At 42.4% G+C, this 10,471-nt stretch overlaps 1 long non-coding RNA gene across 2 annotated transcripts; it reads left to right on the top strand.

Annotated features, from left to right (window-relative positions):
* Window positions 1-3,168: 3,168 nt before the first annotated feature.
* Window positions 3,169-10,012, top strand: LOC111762971 (uncharacterized). Of its 2 annotated transcripts, none has more exons than XR_011645305.1 (3): window positions 3,169-3,423; window positions 4,766-4,935; window positions 8,821-10,012. It is a non-coding gene; the product is annotated as an uncharacterized lncRNA (long non-coding RNA). The 2 variants fall into 2 exon arrangements; XR_009181858.2 differs by lacking the exon at window positions 8,821-10,012 and adding an exon at window positions 6,530-6,908 and having other exon boundaries at window positions 3,171-3,423.
* The last annotated feature ends 459 nt before the right edge of the window (window positions 10,013-10,471 follow it).

The raw sequence follows: 10,471 nt of genomic DNA, 5'->3' as shown, positions 1-10,471 counted from the left end.
AAACAGAAACATACTGAACACCTGCATAGACAAGAAAAATGGAAACAAACACCTGCACACAAACAAGCAAAAGGGGGAAAGAAGGGGGTTAGGTGAGAACTGGGAGATGACCCATGTGTGTCCTTGACTTCCACAAAATATCTGCGTCTAACAGGCTCCTGAGCATCTTCTCTTGCAGTTTGCTAGGCAGTCTCTAAAATTCCAAAAGAAGGGAGAATCATTGTGAGCTGAACAGACATCTCAAACAGGGCTCCGACGCAGGTATTTCATTGAATAGGAGGGAGAGAGAGAGAGGAAAAACCCAAATGTATTTTGGAGGTTTTCCCCATGGTTATAGGAGTCCCGCCAGAAGTCTGGGAACTTAGTGTCTTCCTGGGGATGCTTATAAAATCCAGTGTTAGTGACATTATAGAATGTACATATGCATATGATGTGTATCTGCATGTAAGTAGCCACTGATATCAACTCCTACCTTTGAGAACATGTAGGCTGATGTTTGGCAGGGATATGCAGGTTAGGAAAAATCAACTAGGCAAAGATTTCATTGAAGAGCCCAGACCAAAATTCTATACCTGTCAGTGACATTTGCTCCAAACAACTCAGGTGTTTGTGGGACCAGGGGTGAGGACCTGAACATGCTTTTTGCGGGATACATGATTCAATCCCCAACAGTATCCAGGAGGACTGCAGTCGCAGCCAACACCCTATAAAGCAGAATTGTGAAAAATAGTAAGTGCTTGCTATTGCTTTAATTCACTAAGTTTGGAGGTGGTTTTCATATAGCAAGAGATAACCAAAACACACTGTCTCAGGCTAAGGAAGTTATTCTTTAATGGTCGGATTGTGAGTAACAGCCTATAAATGAGGTATAGATATTTGCCCAAGGGACCTTTCTAGGCAAAGAACTCGCACTGTGTGCGAGAGTCCTGCACCTTGCATCTCCTTTGCATCCATCGTAACGCTGCATATCTAACAGAGGCCGAGTAAGGCTTTTTCACGTTGGCTCCACCAATTTCATTTCTGTTTCCAGTAACAACACAAAGGATTAACACTGACTGAGCTCGACTACGCACCAGGAATGAAGTACTTTAACTCTGTTAATGCAGGAAATCACAGCAACCCTACAAGCTAGGTGCCATTCTTAGCTCCAATTTACATATGGGGAAATTGAGGCACAGAGAGGGAAAAACTTGCCCAAGCTCATGGAGCTAATAGATGGGGGAACCAGCTCTGGGATCTGGGCAACCCAGCTCCTCCTCCACGTTCCTACCCCTGCCCCACAATGCTGTTATCTCCATTTGAGGGACAAGGACCCTGAGGTTAATAAAGAAAAGAGCTAAAAGGAAAACCTCCTCTTGCACCTATATTCTGGGCCCCCTATTTGGAGAATGTGCAGATCGTAACCGGGTCTGGTCCAAACACAGATACCAAGTTTTCTAGTCTCTCCTTTTTCTTAAGGAGAAAGGTCAATGAATCCCACGCCTATGGTATAATCTCAGCAGTGCCTTTTCCTCTGTAACTCCTCCCATCTGAACCCAATTAAGAACGTCACCTCCAACAAGGAAATGTGAGTGTTTTTCTTTTCCTTTTTTTTTTATGTGAGTGTTTTTCACATCCACACCCTGTAGTGAGGAAATAAAATTTCCCATGCACAAATTTCATTTGATTCTCATGAGCTGCTTTTAACAGCAAAGGTATTTCCCATATGTGAAATGATGACTTACTGAGAATTTACTAGAGCAAGATGATTTACTGAGATATTTCTCTGTCTGTTTCTTCTTGTCTAGAAGGAATGAGTGGTATTTAAGCCTCTCTGGAGGGCCTGTGTTGCAAGGCCATAAAGGAAAGCTGCCTGAGGGGCTGGCAGTTGTGTTTAAAGCCCCCAAACAGACTTGGCGGTTCTGAAGCCCTTGCCCCAAGTCATGGCCTTCACCTGAGAGGAGCTTCCTCTACTTGAGGGGGAAAATGCTCAGAAGCCAGTGGCTTCCCTGTGAGGATCTGAACCCAACATTCTAGGGGCAACTATTTTGCAACCTCCGATACAAGTCCACGACTGACGCCAGGTTGTTCCCGAGTGGAGAGCAGAGGACGCTTGGAGTTTTGGGTGCATGGAGGTAATCTGAGGTAAGAGCCCTCAGGCCTGGGGTTGGGGGTGGGAGGGGGTGGGTTCTTCTCCACTCCCAGGACCTCTGAGGCTGCAGTAGGAGTGGGCAGGCGTGAGTCCCCAGAGCTGCCACCTGGGGGGCAGCAGTTCCCTCCATAGGGTTTGGCACTGTGCTGACCATCTGGGCCGAGCTCCAGAAGCTTCACCCTTTCCCTGGACTGCAGAGCCATGGGATCTCAAACCAGGCTGGAAGAGAAGCAGTTTCCCAGCTTCCCCACCACACCCACACGGGCACTCACACGAATGCCTGGTATTGCCCACCTTGTCAGCGTAAAAACATGGCCCTGCCTACGCCCCGCTTCATGAAACAAATCATACCTCTGTAACACATTTCCCACCACACAGGGGGGAAAGGTCACAAGCACCTACCTTTACTTAAATCTCAATTTCTCAGATTCTTAGAAACAGTCATAGCTTGGTATTCGACTGCTTTGAAACATTTTGACATGAAAATTTTGTCCCAGTACTCGTCGTTTGTCTGGGCAATGTATAAGCTAGAACTTGTCAGTGTAGTTTGCCTCGTGATTCATTACCCTTTCCAGCCCAAATAAAGGGTCACATGTTAGTCACATGGTAGCTCTTGCCCTGTGCACATCCCCTTGCAGTCTTATTTTGACTTCTGTGGTCATTTTGTATATATTTGCAGGTTTTTTTCTCATCGTGGGTCCTAAGAAAATAAGCAGTGGTAGTGTTTTGATGAAGCAAAAATTACTTCACGGTATCATTGAGCAAAGAAAAAGAAATAATAGGTAAATATGGGAGCAGTATTTGCATTACAGATCTTGCTAAGGAGTACAGTATGCCCAGAACAACGGTCTCCAACATCATTAAGAATAAAGGAGCAATAAAAAAGGCTGATGTTGTGAAAGGAGTTAAAGCAGTAACAAAAGAGCATTCCCAAACACTCAAGGAAGTTGAAAAGCTATTATTTATTAATTTGGGTAAATGAGAGGCAGTTAGGGGGCGACAGTGTATCGGAAGCCAGGATATGAGAAACAGCAAAAGTATTCCATGCCAGTCTTTTGAAAAACAAACCAGAACCAAGTGATGAAAGTGTTAAGTTAAGGGAGGTAACAAAAAGTGTGTCAGAAGCTGTGATGCAAGTTGGAAAAAGGCAGAAAAGAGAAAGAACATGTGAAGTGCAAGTGCCCAGTATTCTATTGGAGGGGACTCTCCTTCCAAGCACACCCCATGTACCCTCTCCTCCTCACCACTCTCCTCCCACCATCCTCTTAGGCCATGGACTCTTCTCAGTACAGGTAAAGTGGAGTTTTTATTTTATTTAATCTAAGTATTTATTTATTTTAAGATTTATTTACCTCTGCCCCCCATTATTTGAACTCACTGTCTGCACTCTGTATCTGTTCGTTGTGTGCTCTTTGCTTTTTGTGTCTCATCTTCTTTCAGAAGACAGTCCTGAACCTGGGACCTCCCAGGAAGGAGGGAGGTGCCCAATCACTTGAACTGTATCTACTCCCTGCTTGTTGTGTCTCTCATTGTCTCCTCACTGTGTCATCTCATTGCATTAACTCACTGCACCAGCCCTGTCAACTTGCTGTCTTACTCATCTTCTTTAGGAGGCACTGCGAACCGAAACCAGGACCTCCCATGTGGTAGGCAGGTGCCCAACTTCTTGAGTCACATCTACTCTAAATCTAAGTATTTATTAATTCTTAGTTTTATTTCTCATGTAAAGTAATGATACAACCCTATCTTTTTACATATTACATTTAAAATGTTCATTGTCTTTGGTTTGGGACACATTAATTTATTTACATTATTCCTTATGGGAAAAATTTGTTTGGTTCTCATTAGTTTTGATATTCATCGTGCCTCCCAGAACCAATTAACACGTACCAAGGTGCCACTGTAGTTAAATCCCAAACCACTACCACCACCACCATCCCTTCCTCCTCTTGTTTCCCTGATATCATTCCAGTGTTGTATTTGTTATTTTAGGCAGGTCCTCTCATGTGTCTTTTTCATACTTGCGAGTTTCCCTATCTCTGCTCTTCCAAATAATCATTATTTCTGTGATACAGCGTGTTTCTTCCCTTAGACCAGCATTTACAGAATGCCTGTGAGCTTTCATAAAGTGAAAGATGTCTAGAAGGGTAAGATGAAGGCAATGTTAATGCTCTTCTCCATGGAGGAGCTCACAGCCCGGAGCAGGGGCTGACACACCAAGACCTTGGGCCAAATCCTGCCCATAGCCTGTTTTTATAAGTAAAGTTTTATTGGACCACATCACGCCCATCACATATTATCTCTGGCTGCTTTCTTGCTACAATGGCAGAGCTGCGTCTTTGCAGCAGAAACCCTCAAAGCCTGGAATGTTTACTACCTGGCCCTTTTCAGAAAAAGGTCACCAATCCCTCATTTAGCAGAAGAGAAATACACATACTGCCTATTATTAACCTGCACTTCATCCATCTTTGGGTGATGGGTTTTTGTTTGTTTTTTAAAGCAACTTTTTTATTTTATTTTATTTTATCTGCCCCCCAATGGCTCGCTCACTTGTTTGCTTTTTTGTTCATTGTCTGCTCATTGTTTTGTTTTTTTGCTTATTGTCTACTCATTGTCTGTTTCTTCTTTTTTTAGGAGATACTGGGAACCAAACCCAGGACCTCCCATGTGGGATGCGGGCGCCCAACTGCCTGAGCCACATGCTCTCCTCAAGTGGTGTTTTAATAGATGCCAAGTCAAAATGCTCAGTGAGCTCCATTTGATTTAAAGGGTCGCATGTACAAAGTTTGTTGCTACCTTCTTAGGTGAGGCTTCAGATTGCTCAAACTATATTAAGCCATATAGAAGAATTTTTAATAGAAATAATTTGATGCTGTTTTCTTCTCTATAAGAATTCAATCAGATGATAGAACCACTATGAATATTACAAAATGAGAAACTTATTATAGAAATGATACTTCTCACAATTGTGAGAGGAGCTGGACAAGTGAACGTCTGAAAAGAGGCACTTGAGGATCAGTGAAAATCACGTCCAGCCCTCCTGAAGCCTGGCATTGAGGGACAAGCTGGAGCTTATCAGGAAATCTGGGATCTAGGCCCATTCAGATGCTAAGATAAAATGTGTGAAGGGCTGGCGTAGAAGTCCATGGAAGGCTGCTGCCCCTTCGTAGCTGGGCCTCAGGGAGCTTGCAGCCCAGCGTCTGGGGGCCTAGGACTGTTATTTATTGATCAGCAGGGAAGGCAGTTGGGAAAAAGAGCTAAATACGGAGTGGGAAAGAGGACATGGAGAGAAAAGCAAGAAGGAAGTAGAATTGGCTTGCTCTTCTGCTTCTGGCTTTTCCCTCCTCCAAGATGACTTTCAGAGAATAAAGGCTGCGACTTTACTTCTGCCTTGCAACTCTCACACAATTTCCATTTTGACCAAACCTTGCTTGGAACTGTATAGGGAAGGGAATTCTGGGAAGCAGTTCCAGCTTAGCCAAGTTGACCTAGTACAAACCACCACATCTTTCATCTGTTTCCTCTCAATCTCCTTTAAGAGTTTCCCTGCTTTGCCTTTTTATTTTCTTGCCCTGTAAATGTTGCATTCTCCAAGGTCTTTTTACCCTTGTTTTAGTCACAGCCATTATTAGATGCAAGAAGCAACCACACATCAAAACTAGTTTTTAAAAAGGAAGACTTTTTTTAAAAGCATACACAGGGAGCGGATATGCCCACCTCCCACATGGGAGGTCCCAGATTCAGTTCCTTGTACCCCCTGAATAAACAAAAACAAGCAACAAGCAAAACAAATGAAAAAACCAACTCAGAGAAGCTGATGTGGCTCAGTGGTTGAGCACTGGCTTCCCACATATGAGGTCCTGGGTTCAATCTCTGGCCCCCAATTCCCCACCAAAAAAAAAAAAACCACCATATACAGTCCATGGCTATCTCATTAAAGGTCTAGGAGGAATGAGAACTGAGAACCAAGTCAGCTGACTACACACCCCTCACTCTGGGATAACGTGTTTCCCATCTCTGTCTCTGTTTCATTCCCTTCTCTGCAAATTGTAGTTTCCACTTTTCTACACACATGCTGGCAAGTGCCCACCCATGCTCTCAAATTTATGTTTGTTCCTTTTCCAAATTCTTGGCAGAATGACTCTGATTGGTCCAACTTGGTTGATGTGCAGCTCCTAGTTTAAATGGCTATGTAAAGAGTGACAGGATTTAAGAGTACAAACATGGCAGCTGGGGCCAAGACTATATGTGGTGGCAGCAGTTTTCTAAGAAGAGTATTTGTGTGCTAAGAGGCATCTGCTGGCTCTTTTTCTTCCAAACCTTAACCAGCTGTCTCCTCAAAATATCCTGAATGAGATAGCGTAGATATGTGTTGATATCCCTATTTCTTTACTGTAGAAACAGAAGCAGAGGGAAGTGGATGTAGCTCAACAGATAGAGCATCCATCTACCATATGGAAGGTCCAGGGTTCAATACCCAGGGCCTCCTGACCCATGTAGTGAGCTGGCCCATGCACAGTGCTGTCGCGCACAAGGAATGCCATGCCATGCAGGGGTTCCCCCGCATGGAGCCCCACGTGCAAAGAGTGTGCCCCGCAAGGAGAACTGTCCCGCGTGAAAAAAGTACAGCCTACCCAGGAGAGGCACCGCACACACAGAGAGCTGATGCAGCAAGATGATGCAACAAAAAAGAGACGCAGCTTCCCAGTGCCACCTGATAATACAAGCAGATACAGAAGAACACCCAGCAAATAGACACGGAGAGCAGACAATGGGGGGGGGCCGAGAAATAAATAAAATAAATCTTTTAAAAAAAGAAAAGAAACAAAAGCAGAGAGGTAATGTGCTTCCCTGCCTAATTCTTTTTATTAGAATTTTTTTTAGCTTTTATTGATTTCTCCCCCACCTCCTCATTGTTTGTGCTCGCTGTCTGCTCTCTGTGTCCATGCTCTGGCCAGCACTCTGTGTGGGCCAGTTCTCCACATGGGCCAGCTCTCTGCTTGGGCCATCTCATCATGCAGGCCAGCTTGCCCTCACCAGGAGGCCCTGGAAATTGAACCCTGTACCTCCTATATAATAGATGGAAACCTAATCGCTTGAGCCGCATCCACTTCCCTTGTTACCTAACTCTACCTGGGAAACACTCTTATTTAAACATGCTGCTTTCATCTTGGAGCATGATTCAGTCTTTAGAGCTTCATGTTCTTTATCACATAGATCAAAATTTCTGTTCAGAGCCATCTCACTTTTTGGTGACACGAACAGAAGATAGTGGGCCAATTCCTTAAAATGACCATGTGGTAAATAAATCAGCTGGTGAGGCTGGCCTTCCCCAAGAAGACCAGAGAAGGTCCTCTGGTGTCTCTTGACATAGTCCCCTGACATTTTCCTTCCCGGGGCAGCAGGAGGCTGTTTTCTTTCCCACCTACTGGGACAGGTTTATCAAAGGCCACTAGGCAAATGGAGTTATCTATTGACCCAAGCAAACACATGGAACCCAATGCTTCATTTATCACCCCTGTTAAAACTAGGGCAGACATGTAGCAGGAGGTCCCATTAAAGCTATTCCTAGGGGATAAGACACTCAGGAAAAATGGTAGAAGTGAAGAGTGTATCATCACCTTTGGCATTTAATAAGTTACTCAATTAACAAATATTTCTTGAGCTCCTAATTCACATCAAGCATGTTTCATGTTCTGGGGAATCAACAAAGAACAAAACAAAGTCCCTGCTCTTACAGAGCTTAGAGTAAAATTAACTTGCGGCTGTCGTATAAGACTGACCTTACACAAAGGGAATGACTAAGCAATATAATATAAAGATGTAAAGATATAAAATCTGCTCTTCCAAATACAACACCACAGTGAATTTCCCTGGTGCCTGAAATTTTACCGTTAGTGATTTCCATGAGGAGGGGGTAGGTAAAGTAGACTCTTCCTACCTCAGTATAAATAATCAGATGGACAGAGTAATAGGTACTGGAGTAGAGAGAAGAGCCAAAATGGAGGTATGGGAGGAACGGACTGTGAAAGCCATGGGGATATAGAAAGCTTGTCTCTACTAATGCCTACATTGACATTGGCGAGCACTCTGACCTTTATAAGATTCTCACTTGCACCCACTCAAAGAATGGTAATGCTTCCCCAAAATCCTACCTCTTGGATAAAATTTGCCTTACATTAGAGTAATAAGGGTCCTTATATTAGAGTAACAATGGTCCTCATTCAAACACCTTATCTTTGTTCTGGTGTCAGAAGAAGTGACAATGATATTCTAGGTTTCCTTCTCTGCAGGAGCTCTGAAGTGTTCAGGACTTAAGTTTATTGATTTTGACCAAAGGTTCTTATGATAGTTCCAGATTGGTGACTGGGTTTGTGGTGGTTTTAAAACATGTCCGCAAATTCTTCAACAATTCACCCACAAAATGTGGAGTTAATTCCTCTACCCTTGCAGAAGCCCTCGAGAACTCTTCAAAGAAATGGAATGTAATAGAAGTGAGGCATAAAACTTCCGAGGCATGGTGGGGTGGGGGCGGTGGGGTGAATGGGGACCTCATATTTTTTGAATGTAATCTTTTTTTAAAAATGAATAAAATTTTTAAAAAATTAAATTAAAAAAAAAAAAACAACTTCCGAGGCTAGGTTATAAAAAGCAATACAAGTTCTGCCTTGTTTTTTCTCTCTCCTTAGTATATATGCCCCCTGGAGCCTGAGCTCCAAGGAAGAAGTCAGATGTATCCTGAAGCAACCATGCTGGAAAGACACATAAATAGACCACATAGAGGTCAAGGAAGATGTCGGAGGAACCCTGGTTGATCTAGCTTCAGTTGTTTGACGTGCCTAGATTTCACTAGGAGCAGCTTTTCAGATAATTCCACTCTATCGTCTCCTAGCCACCCAGCCAATACCAAGTAGATCAGAAATGAACTTTCTCCACCTAGCTGCTATCTTCATACTGCAGATTGGTGAACAAAATAAATGTTGATGAGTTTTAAACCACTAAATTTTATGGTGGTGTACTCTGGAGTCAGAGTAACAAATAGGTTGCAAAGCAATTTTCTCGATAAGCTTTGGAGTTTTAACTAAGAACAGAGTAAGAGTGGACTGCCAAAAATAAAAATGCTTATATACCAGTATGATTATGGAATTTTACTCATCCATGTCATTCATCTTGATATTCAACAAATATTTATGAAATACCTACTTTGTATGCTGGGAATTTGGTGACAAACAAGACAGAATTGATCAATGCCTTGATGGAGCTACAATCTATTGTGGATTAAAGAGACATTGAAGAAAAGTAAAACTATAAAACTTCTAGAAGAAAACATAGGGAAACATGATCAGAACCTTGTGCTAGACAGTGGATTCTTAGACTATAACAAAATCATGAGCAACAAAAGGAAAAAAATTAGATAAATTGGATTTATCAAAATTAAGAACCTTTGTGCATCAAAGGACACTATCAAGAAAGCAAAGCTCACAGAGAAGGAATAAACTCCAGTTCTGTACTGTCACATGGTTGCAGTGATCATACCATTCTCTGGAGTCACCAGTTAATCTGGGATGTATATATGACTCTAACAAGCACTGTTTGAAAATATGGGAATACAGCAGAAGCATGTTGTGTTCATGATATATTTTACAATGGCCAGAGCAATTGCTATATAGTTTTTTATCCAGAGGCTTAAGTAAGTGATGTGACAAAATGATAAATGAGAATTAAGACAATGAAATTTTTTATTTGTGGAAGAAAAGATATACCTGATTAGAGTTGTCTGTTTAAAGAAAAAGACAAATGTTATCACCAAAACCCCCTTTCTCATCTTGCACTGTTTGTTTTGGATTGGGCTTAGGGGAAGAGATGCTTTTCTTAACTGTCTACTTTGTTTGAACACTTTTTTGTGATTTGAGTGCCATTTTGTGTGTTGGGACCAAAGAGTTGTCAATAAACTTTATAAGCAAGCATAAGGAAGGGAAGGACGGGGGGGGGGGGGGGGGGGAGGGGAGAGAGAGAGAGAGAGAGAGAGAGAGAGAGAGAGAAAGGAAAGGAAGGGAGGGAGGGAGGGAAGAGAAAATATTTGGAAACCACATATCCAATAATGATTTAACATCCAGAATAGATGAAGAAGTCATATAGTTCAACAACAAAAAGACAACCCAATTTTAAAAGGGGCAACAGACTTGAGTAGACATTTCTCCAAAGAAGATACACAAATAGCCAATAAACACATGAAAAGATGTTCAACATCATCAGCCATTAAGAAAATGCAAGATCAAAACCACAATAAGATACCACTTCACACCCACTAGAATGGTTATTATTAAAGAAAAAAAAAAA

This window comes from Dasypus novemcinctus, chromosome 2 (genome assembly GCF_030445035.2).
Source record: "Dasypus novemcinctus isolate mDasNov1 chromosome 2, mDasNov1.1.hap2, whole genome shotgun sequence".
Lineage (NCBI taxonomy): Eukaryota > Metazoa > Chordata > Mammalia > Cingulata > Dasypodidae > Dasypus > Dasypus novemcinctus.
Note: the sequence above shows the minus strand (reverse complement) of the source record. Positions and strands in the feature narration are given on the sequence as shown.